The sequence below is a fragment of the Lepeophtheirus salmonis genome, chromosome 1 (assembly GCF_016086655.4).
Source record: "Lepeophtheirus salmonis chromosome 1, UVic_Lsal_1.4, whole genome shotgun sequence".
In the NCBI taxonomy this organism is placed as follows: domain Eukaryota; kingdom Metazoa; phylum Arthropoda; class Copepoda; order Siphonostomatoida; family Caligidae; genus Lepeophtheirus; species Lepeophtheirus salmonis.
In genome coordinates, this window is record NC_052131.2 from 5,965,969 (window position 1) to 5,977,731 (window position 11,763).

The window sequence follows — 11,763 nt, forward strand, 5'->3', positions numbered from 1 at the left end:
TGGAAGTAAAACATCAGTCGTACACGCGTTATGCATAACCTTGGTCACATCTATCTAGTATCGGTTGACAGTTATTCAACAAAGTTTCAGCCCTTTTGGAAATTGCAATTGTTATATGTAAAAGTCGTTTGAGTAAGTTGATGCGATTGTTTTTCTGAAAATGGGAAAAATCGATTATTGAGCTGAAATTAAATAATAGTTTTTTGAAATGATTACCTTTAAATAGATTCAATCAATAGGAAACGTATAGAGGCCTGTTTTTTTTTTTTTTAATTTGACGCATCTAAGTCAATCCAACTCGGAGTTATTGTACCAAAAACAATGTGACTTGTGAACAATTATTTTGCAGAAAAACACACAGAGTACTATTTTGACGGGTGTCAGAGATGGGAGCATGGCTGGTAGAACTGTGTTAGAGTTACAAGAAAACTCTGCTGAAAAAATATATAAAAAAATGTCTTGTATCTTTTAAATCGGAAAATTTTCAGACCACCCTTGTATGATCCCTACAGACATCCAATCATAATTAAAATGACATCTTTACATGTTTATTGCGACCTTGCGAGGTACGAAATGAGGATGATTCTCCCTATTATAAAATAATGTACTAACAATATGAATTGGTACTATAATTTTATTGGATACACTTAGGGATGAACAACAAAATAAACAAATACATTAGTCGTCATTAAAAATATAGCTACGTTCACTAAATAAATAATATTAATATTTTCTAAATTTTGAAATTATTTTGGGAAATGGGATCAATAAGAAGGTCGATTCCTAACAAATTTGCAAGCATAAATGAATGGAAAGAAAAGACAACTGAGAAAACAACATTAATAAAAAATATTTTATTAAATAATATTAGACTTGTCTTTAATATACAAATAAGTAACTATTGACAATGCACCATTCAGTTTTGATATTTCTCTGAGTAGAATATCCTTTTTCATATTAAAGTTGTTTTTCTGCTTTGACGAACATTATCCCTCTTTTCTGCAACAAAATGCATCATGAATTCAGATAGAATTTCCACAGCAAGGTTTACTTTGTTACAGAAACTATGACCAAATCTGCATTTAATTGACTAAATCTTCCACCTCCATTCGCTAAGTTGTGGCAGCAGTAAATAAAGATTCGAAATAAAGATGGTTTTTCCAAATGTCTTCCTAGAAATTGCATGCAAATTGAACTACTATATATAACATTTCTAAGAGTGCTGAGAGGCCACCCATCTCTATTATATATATTTGTATAAATTTAGCGTTAAAGGTTTCTTGGCATTTGAGGGATAATCCTAATCGCCCTTAACATTTTTATGGTCTTTATCCGTTTATATCTCCATGAGATTCGATGGGAACTTTAGTGGACGGTTTTGCATAATCTGGAGGACCTGTTTTACACCCTGGGCCAGTTCAACAATCATGCATTCTCACAAAAATTATAGTTTAATACATTTTAAGAGTGAAACAGCTCTTCAATGTAATATACAAGCATAGCCGTTCATAGTACACCCAAGGAAGTAAGTATATTAAGTTAATAACCTGGGAATGTTATGATGACTAATGTATAGCACACATGAGAATATTTTTTATACATCTCTTGCGTAATCCATCTACAACTAGGATTAAAGTTCGATCATTCATTCATCATCTCGCTCAACCTCCTTTTTCTTCTTCCAACATAACATCATTATTATGTAGTTACTAAAAGAATCTCTCTCACTTCTTGGACTTTCCTTCTCAGAAGCCTTTATAATAAAAGTATTCTTAGTTATTAAACTATGAATAGTAGAAATAAAAATAATAACGAGCTAACATGTCCGAGTGCGCTAATATTACGTAAAAAAATATATAGATTTGTCATTTTTTGCCTCGTTCGTTCGTTCATATGTATGTAGTATCATAAAGCGATTCCTAGTTGTTTAAAATTAGGGTCAATGAACCCTTTTTTGTTCTTCTATGAAAAACATATAATATATATATATATATGTATTTGTACATATTTAGTAAAAGTCATCAACCTATCCTCTCTCTCTCTCTCTCGTAATATATAATGTTTGACTCCTTCCTCTTTTTTAAGTGTTACTTTTGAGGAGAAGAACTTGCTTCTAGGTATAATATAAGAATAACTAGTAGAACAACATACATAACCTCTGCATTCAAAAGCCATTTTGGAAACAAGAAGTCTAGACGCGCGCAACAACCATCGTCCCCCGTTGCAACAACGATACTGAAACCAAGGACGATGCAAACACAGTACAATCCCCCTATAGTAAAAAACTTGGAAGGAGGCGACTCATCAACTTTAGTTTCTCCTAAACAAGGGAAACACATAAAATAAGAGTGCATATATGATATATGTATGTATAATAACTAACGACTTAATACTTATAGTAGTAGTGACCTACTTAAACCCTTAATATTATTTAAGAGGAGTAATAAGTAATCGCAGGGAGAAAAAAACACCTCGATTAAAAGGCAGCAATTATATGTATATATATATATAGCCTTGAAGCTTGCTGTAACTATGCGTGAACATATGAACTTCCTATCAACGATAATAAGAAGTCACCTTAAGAAGAAAAAATATAGCATAGTACATATTATTTACAATAACAAACCCCCCTCTTCTCCCCCAAAGAAGAAAAAGGGAAGTAATAACGTTGAACACCTGGTCTATGAAACTACCTTCTTCTTTGTCCTTAGGAGAGAGAGAAATAATCATTTTTAAGAGGGTCGACCGACCTAATTGACAACTGGAGACATCTTTTATATGTATAAGTACACAGTCATGTAGTAAAAGTTTTATATAATATAATAAATATTATGTACTCCTAATAGTACAACTATAAAAAAACCAAATAGAAGAAAAGAAAGAGGACAAGAATATCCGCATTCCAAAGCTAACCTACCGCGCATATTTTAAGAAAATAATAGTAAAAGGAAAGAAAAACTTTCCAAAAAAAAAAAATGCCTGAATAAAATTTCAACAAAAGTATATATTCTTAGCAATAACACAACAATGTATTACACTTAATACAAAAAAAAGTTAAACAATTTCTTTCAATTTATAAAAAAAGAAAAAGAATAATGAACTAAAATAATATGAGAATAGTAATATAATATTAATAATAAAAAGGGTGTCACCAGTATAAAGCCTTTAGCCATGTACTGTAGCAGATGCCCTGAAACTTATGAAAGTAGCAATTTGAAATGGGGAGAGTTTATGAATAAATGATACAATTTTTTTTGTTAAGTTTATACGCTGACAGAGCACCTGATAAAGTACAAAGCAAACGACTTATAGATGATTCTTCTGATATAGGTATGTATTAAATAAATATGAGAGCAAAGAGACATCCTTCGGAAAAACACTCAACAACACTGAAAGAGATACTTGTTATAGAAATATATATACTGATAATATAATATGTAGCAACGTTTACACATGAATTTTGAAACGAAATCACATGCAGTCACATTTCGAAACTTTGTTAGACTGGATATTTTTTTATTTTTTAGAAAAAAAAACATACAAATAATAATAAAAAAAATATCACGCAGCCCTAAACCCCGGGCGCTAGTTTTTTTTTTTTTTTTTTTTTTTTAAATCGTCAAGTGCGTTGAGTAAAATAGAATGGGAAAAAGAGAAAAGAAGCATCAGCTCACACGCGCAAGAGGCAGGCCTGCTCCTGCTCTGCTACACACTTCCCAGTGAGATCGCCCATAACACCGGTCATTTACCTGATTCCTTAGTATATATTCTTAGTAGTAGTATTACAAAAAAAGCTCACACTTAGTTGAATTGCACATAACCAAATAAAACCTGTGCAAGATTGCAAAAATCATCCTTTTCGGTGTTAGTGGTCTTCTTTTTTAATGTTTCTTTCTTTTGATTGTCGCAAATCTTTTGTATGTTGGATCATGATTTTTCCCGTTTCGAGTCCTTAAATCATTCGCATTCCTATAAATGATAGAAGTAAAAATATAAATGACATTATAATCAATGACTTATAAAGCTACAACACAAATGTAGCGTATTGTATTATTATGAACAAATGAAGAGTTGCGTGACTCTGGGTGCTTGTGAAAGAGAAAAAATATGATCACACATTCATTACTTTAGTATTTGCGTGTAAGGACCCACCGAAATACAAACAACATTTGAAAGACAAGAAGGCAAGAAAGAAAAAGAACTCCACGCCCCAAAAAAACATAGTAGACAAATAAGAAATCAATTGCCCCCAACGACGATAAACAAATAAGTTAAGCAAGTAGTATGCAGTATCGAGATGATGACTTCTCTGATGGGACGATGATCCTCCTCCCACATAGGTTTCCTCTCATTGGTTTAACATATTCAATTCCCTACTCTTTAAATTCTTATCACTTTTTTCTCTCTCTCGCTCTTAGGAATTAAGATACAATTTATTTCTCTTTCTCTCTCTCCTTCCAAAATGGCTAACGGGATTAGTAAAGAAACAGGAGAAGTGAACCCGGTCCGAACATAACTATAACTCCAGCAATGCACGAAGGAGTTGATGGGGTGAAAGTAACCAATAGACAGTGAACAGCCAGATGTCGTCCTCACCTCTTCAACTAATATTACAGTTGTATGAAACATATTAAGTAAATTATTATAAATTCACAAACCGATGATGATGATGCACTAACCCAAGATTCACACTCACTTTCGATCAACTGTGCGTATGTATTGTTGTTGTATTAGCTGTTCTGTCCCGTTGCCGCCCCTACACTCTACTGTCTCGAATAAAATGAGAAAGAAATAATATAATACTATTTCTGATGATTCAAGTGAAAAACCGGCAGTCGGCTATTCCAGGCGAGAGCATTTACTGCTAGAGTAGTAACAATAATAAAGAAGAAAAAGAAGATTTCTTCCTATTTTTTTTTTGTTACCTGGGCTGGTTAAGGCATGCTTCTTCCCCCCTTTTTTGGGAGAACACGGAGGGTTAGGTTTTATATTTTTATATAATAAATACAGTATATTCATTATTGAGTACTCTCTATGGTTGATGATGAATCCAGGCTCTCATCATCATTCACAGGGATCATCTACATACTACTAGTACTAATTAATTGTAGGCCGGATAAATTATACATCTTCCTCCTCAAACCCAGTTCGTCATTAATCATTAAGTTCGGAAGGGTATCATTATTATTATTTACACAAAAGGGGAGGGAATTAAGAGAATATAAAAGGAAAAGAAAAGAAGAAAATGACCAAACATTTTTTTTCCAAATTTTCAAGAGTAGCTAGTTCACAAAAGAAAAGTTCAATTTTCCCTTAGTATTGTCATTACCAATAAATTAGTAATATTAGTACAAATTATGCACATCTTAGTATGAAGAGAGTTGAGTCACTGTATTAGAGTAGGGAGGTAACAGACTTGCTGTTGTTACTTCAGCTGTTGCTGTTTGAACCCAGCAACAACAACAACAACTTCCTGCCTTAACCTACAAAGGGGATAAGAAAATACACTTAAAATATCATAAGCTTACAAAAAAACAAAACAAAAAATGAATACATCTTCTTCCTTCCCTCAATCATCATCTTAACACCCTTACTTACAAATGTACATAGATATATATTATACTTATATACAAAAACAAACTGGCAAGTTTTCAAGACTTATTTTTCTTAATGATAAATCACTGAGAAGAAAAAAGGAAGACATTGTTTCTGTTTCTTTCTCTCTCTCTCTCTCTTTATTAGTAGTTAGTTGGATTTCGGGCAGAAAAAGGGAAGCAAGAGAATGTAATTATTTTAAATAAAAAATTGGTAAAACACAACTTTTCAGATAAATTGAAATGAAATAAAATCGATGATTAGTCGTCATTTGTTGTAGTCCTAATAAGTAATAATATCAAGTAGGATTCCGATACTACTTGATATATATATTGTACATAAATACAAAAAACACGTGTTCTGAATGTACTTAAAGAGAAAGAAGGGAAAAACATGTCCATTGGAACTATAGGAAGCTGAAGAAGGAGAAGAAGAAGAGGGCAGATGACTGAGAGACACTCTCCATTACTTAGTAGTTTATATTATGTAGTTTAAAAAAGTTATATTACAAGCTACGTATGTTTTTTTATCCATGGAATAAACCCCCTCAAATATATTATATTATCATTAGGGAAATAAATAATTTTATTCTTCTATTATATATATAACAATATTGATTAACAGCTGCAACAAGTCCACACATTACTATACTGATTGAAAGAACAACAACTACAAAAAAATCTATGGTTTTTCTATCAGTGACACTATCATTTTTAGACATATTTTTATAGTACATATGTTACATACATAATACTAAAAAAAATAGGAGAAGGATGATATTTCCGCTTCCTCCTCCTCTGTTCTTATATGATGATAGATTGGATTTTCAGATTATAATTACCGTAGTACTATATATACTTATTATTATGTATTTTGTAATAGTTTTTGTTTTGTTTTTTTGTAAGTTAATGCAACAGTAGACAACATCACAGGAGATATTGGTATAACAAGTCACATACCTCATTTCGATGTAGTGTTATTGTGGTAGTGGTGGTGGTGGTGGTGGTAGTGGACCTTAAGGAACATTTGTAAAGTCTGAATTTCTCTATTTTGAAGTATTAACAAATGCATAAATTTTAATTTGTAGGTGAAAAAAAAACAAAAAAATTACTTTCTAACAACTTAACAAATATTTGTCCGCTATTTAATGAGGAACAATGTATTCCATAGGATTGGAAATAAGCAGTGTCTTATTTTTTATGATATACTGATGCATAGTTAATATTTTTGAAGAAAACGCCAAGTACTTAACATAATTAGCGAAAAATTAAGACAATTTGGCCTCCTGATGTTGTCATAGGTGTAGGAGGAATTACCCATTTTGTGGAAACTATCATGACTAACTATTCAATATTTTTATATTGGGGAAAGTAGCATGGTTTATTCGGACGATTAGCATATTATTTATTGACTATAGCCTCACAATGAAATTTTTTTTAAATTTTGGTAAATACTTTATGGTGTTATATTTTTATGCAGATTTTTTTGAAGAAAAGTCATTTTAAAAATTGAAATAAATAATGATTAAAAAACACGTTGGAAAATTTATTTTGAAAAGGGCCATAAGAAGTTAGGGTCTTTAATAATAAAAAAAAGGGGTAATCTATAAATAAATTTTAACATTTTTTTATTAAAAAACACCTCATTCAAAATAGGGCGCCAGAATATATTTTTTGTCTCAAGAAAACGTAAAAACAAAATACATCCTCCCCCCTAAACAAAAAAAAAAAAAAAAAAAACCTACTCCACTACGCTCCTATGTAGGGTGGATATCTTTTGATTTCCACAAAAATAGCCCATACATTGCTGTTTTTAATTAATACATTTTAAGAATATTTATGATTATTGTTTTTGTGGATTTTAGGAAAAAAAAATTTGTATCTTTTTTTATAACTAAAGATATTTTGGATTAAAAAAATATATTTATAACTTCTGTCTTTATTTAATTCAATTTATTATATTTATAGGATGCAAATAAAGGACAAAAAGAACAGTTGGCTACCCTCATGTAGTGTGTAAGTGGCAAATTGTTATTTTCACAACATTTTTATTCAATTATAACATTGATTAATTGTCATAATTAGTTTATGTGATTATTAACTAGTTCAGCGCTATTTAGTATTTACATAGTGGCCTAACTACTAGGAGGTCGTGCCCCAAACTGAAATATATTGTATAGTACTTTAAACTACCGAATTGTGATCTCATTTCCCTTTAAGAGTCGGATGTAAAAAAGAGACTAAACCACTATATAAATTGATATACATTTAAAACATATAATAATCTAGGAAATGATGAAAAAAAAAGATAAGTCAATGTTGAGATTATTTTCAATATTTAAAAGTAGAGAATTGTTCACCCATGTACTTTTAACATGAGCTAATTCAAGTTTGACCAATCAACTTTGTTCATACAATACTACGTCTAAGAGGCAAAAGTAAGTTTAGACAAATCGATAGCTTACCCCAGCCGCCCCCCTCAAAAAAAGAACAGAAATTATACAATGTAAATTTACCCTGTCATAGTTTTCTACTAATAAAAACATATAATTAATATGCAACCTGATTTCTCATAGTTGTATAAGTATTCATTAAGATCTTTTGTTAGGCTCTTGTTTGGATATACATATCGATATATGTACGCTATAAAACCATAAAAAAATTGGTTCCAGATGCCAATGAATCCCTTTTATGACTTTTTTTTTTTTGGTGATCCAAAGTAATAAAAAGACAAACAAACTAATAATGATAAAGACGCAGGAGTAGGAGCAGCTATCGCCGTGGGGAGTCAGGAACTAAAAGGCAATTTGAGCCCTTTTTGTACAAGCTACAAAAATATTAAAATACCAACTTCCTGCGAAATTATCATGATCCTAATGATAAAATAGCTAAAATTGACTATAACGTAGATTAACAAGAATAAATACACATGGCCCAATCGATTTAACATTAAGGTAAAGCCTCCAGTATTTTTGTTATTATAGCAACAAACTGGTAAATAAGATCTTAGACCTAGACCGTTTCTGCCTAAAATCAATTTGATTACATTTCTCCTATAAATTAATACTCTTATACTTAGCAGCAATAATCTAAACAAAGCTATAAAGCCATTAAAATATTTTTCCTCTCCCATGTACCTTAAAGGGTAAATATAAACTGCCCCTCTAATTACTATTAGGGTACCCCTAAATGAAACAGAGTAAAAGTCCATTAAACTTCTAACCTCTATAGCTAAACTTAACACACTGATTTTTAACCTCAAAATTATCAACATGGATCCCTTCAACAAATGGAAGGAATAAGCAGAGATTACTAACCCTCGCCCTAATTATGCTCCCCACCTCTTTAGTCCTCATGGGTCAATTTGGTTGTATTAAGACAGGCTTTTCACTATTTTTGAAAGTGGAAGGACCAATAGCTGTTATTCAAAAACAGCTACTATATGTTGGGTGACCAACAGTCATCCTTTGCCCGGACATGTCCATTTGTTACATCCTTTGCTAAGAGGCTGAGTATATAGGTTAAGTCGATTTTAAGGATCTAAAATGAGGACATGTTTGTGCAAAAATTAATATACAATGGGGATTTTCTGTAATAATACAAAAATATAAAATAAAAGTCCATTTTAAAAGAAGAAAAATGAAAATAATTTTTTTTACTAAAAAAATCTTTGAACATAACAAAATTTGAGCTTAAATTGTACTAACCAACACAAATTGTACCACTTTGGAAATCAAAATAGCTATGATAATTGTAACTTTTCCAAAAGCAGGGTGCCCCTGTTGCGCGGCACCTGAAATGTAAGGGCCAATATAGTCTTATAACATATATGTTTCCTCCTAAATCCTTTTTTTTTTCACTTATTCATTTTAATTGCTCTAAAGATTTCCCCGATTTTCATTTATATTATTGTGTAGCTTGAAGGGTGTATTATGCTTACATTATAAATATATTTTTTTCAATGCGGCAAATTAAATGGAAATATTCCTCTGCAGTTCATTACAAGCAGTAAGTAGTAGTAGTAGTAGTGGGTCCATATACCGAGTGCTCCATTAAAATCTGAACACTTGGAATTTTAAACTTCCACAAGATATAATTTATTTTATTAACAATAGAATTTCAATAAAACCAATTAAATAGATGTGTGTCTCTTAATAATTAATGTAGCCGACCTTAGCGGCGATGATGGCTTCCAGGCGGGGACAGAAAGCCTGACACCTACTGTGAATGTAGACCTCTGTCATGGCGTCCCAGTGCTCGCTGGCATTGGTTTGAGGGCCTCGCTGTTTGGATGAAGGACACTGGAGGCCTTCCTCTCGACATGCACCCAATGGTATAACTGAGGGATCAGGGGTGTAAGGGGGCCAAAATAGTAAAAAAAAAAAACAGTTGAAAAGAACTCAAAGGACTCATTCAAAAGAGTCTCGCAAAGTATGAGATGGGTTTCTTTCATTTCAGGTGTTAAAACCACCTCTCCACCCTCACAAGGCTCCTTCCACCCACTTTTTTGATAGCTCTCTCGACAGTCGGGTGTAACATGATGCCTCATGGACTTGAGGCAAGTGGCCTGGGCTGTTTTCTTTAACTCCTCCAGATTCAGTTTCACCTTTTTGACAGACCCGTTCTATCTTTTCAACATTTCTGACTGTTTTGACGGTGTCCCGGAGACTCCCAACTTCTTGGAGTGTGCGAATGGAAATTTTTCGATCGCATTCAAGTGTCATATACTCGGCTTCTATGTAAGCTAGAGAGCTCAGGTTTTTTTTTTTTTTGGAACTAATTATTTATCCTTTAAAATTTCGAAATAAGAATTAATTTCAATCACTCAACCTTCATTTATTATTAAACTAGTAAGTGTTCAGATTTGAATGGACCTCAGTCTAATAAAAAAAATCACAGATAGAGAATCATGGCCTTGTATCTAAGTATTTAAGCATAAAAAGACACCTAAAAATGTATAAAGTCAACATCAATTTAATGGCATTCTGACTGCGTAGACGGTGTCCTGGAGACGTCCAACTGCTTTGAGTTCACGAATGTGTTTGTGTGTAAGCTGGAGAGCTCAGGTTTGTCTTGTTTTGTTTGTATGGTTTAATATATTGAAATATGAATTAATTTCAATCACTCAGCCTTCATTTATTATTGAATTAGTAAGTGTTCATATTTCAACGGAACACCCGCTATAAACATATTTCTTATTTTTATGCCGTATCTGCAGTCAATTCAATAATGAAAACAAGAATAAATGCTCTATAATTTGTTAAAAAAACAAAAAAATATATATTTCTTGAGGAGCGGGGCTCCTTTTTGACCCACTCTCCTCTAGAATTGTAAATCTTAAGCATTTTTAGAGTGCGGTTCTGTTGTTGATCGTACTAAGAACTGTTGAGAAAAATATTGCACTAGTTGTTTCCATATTGCATACAATACTAGCCATTCCATAGAGTTATATAAAATATGATCTTCCAGTATATAAAAAGAAAAGAAAGCGAAAAGGAGATGAACACCAAGGCCGTTTGAAGTTTGTTGTGGAGGAGAACAGAGTATCTGTCATGACGTTTCATTTGATCAGATGGTAGTTGTTATGAGATAAAGGAAATGCACCAAACTCCCACTCCGTATACAGCAATGAAGGAATTACTCCAATTTGAGCCCTCAGTTCTACTCAGAGTTCAACTAATATCATAATTATTTTATTAATGCAGAGAGAACATATAGGGATCAAGTAATCACTCGTGTGTAAATATATGTGTGCACTCATGAATGAAATATATAATACTGATAATTTGTTGGGGAGCTATACCTATAAGTCTTTCATGGACTAAGATTAGAATTGAGGATTGATATCTGTGTAATTCCAGCCTCACTCTTTGCAAGATACAGACTGGGATTTGTGTTTATTTCCTTCCTTTCATAGCTATTCATAGCTAATGCAATGAAACGTCATGACAGCTCCAAGACATTCTTCAAACACGTCATTTTTCCTTTTTTTTTTTTTTTTGGCCGGTCATGTTTAATACATCTTTAATACCATCAAGAAACGAAGGAAATGTTTAATTTAAAGCATTACTTATAGTTTGGTCAAATAATAGTTCTGGGCGCAACTTTTATTCAATGTGTGAGTCCTCAGCTCTATTAATGATCTCAATACGAGGCGGCCTAAATCCCT

The 11,763-nt window shown here is 32.1% G+C and overlaps 1 long non-coding RNA gene across 1 annotated transcript; it reads right to left on the minus strand.

Annotated features, from left to right (window-relative positions):
• Positions 1–2,984: 2,984 nt before the first annotated feature.
• LOC121115196 (uncharacterized) lies at positions 2,985–5,611 on the minus strand. Its single transcript, XR_005863431.2, has 2 exons — positions 3,800–5,611; positions 2,985–3,389 (listed from the first exon to the last, which is right to left on the minus strand). It is a non-coding gene; the product is annotated as an uncharacterized lncRNA (long non-coding RNA).
• Positions 5,612–11,763: the final 6,152 nt, after the last annotated feature.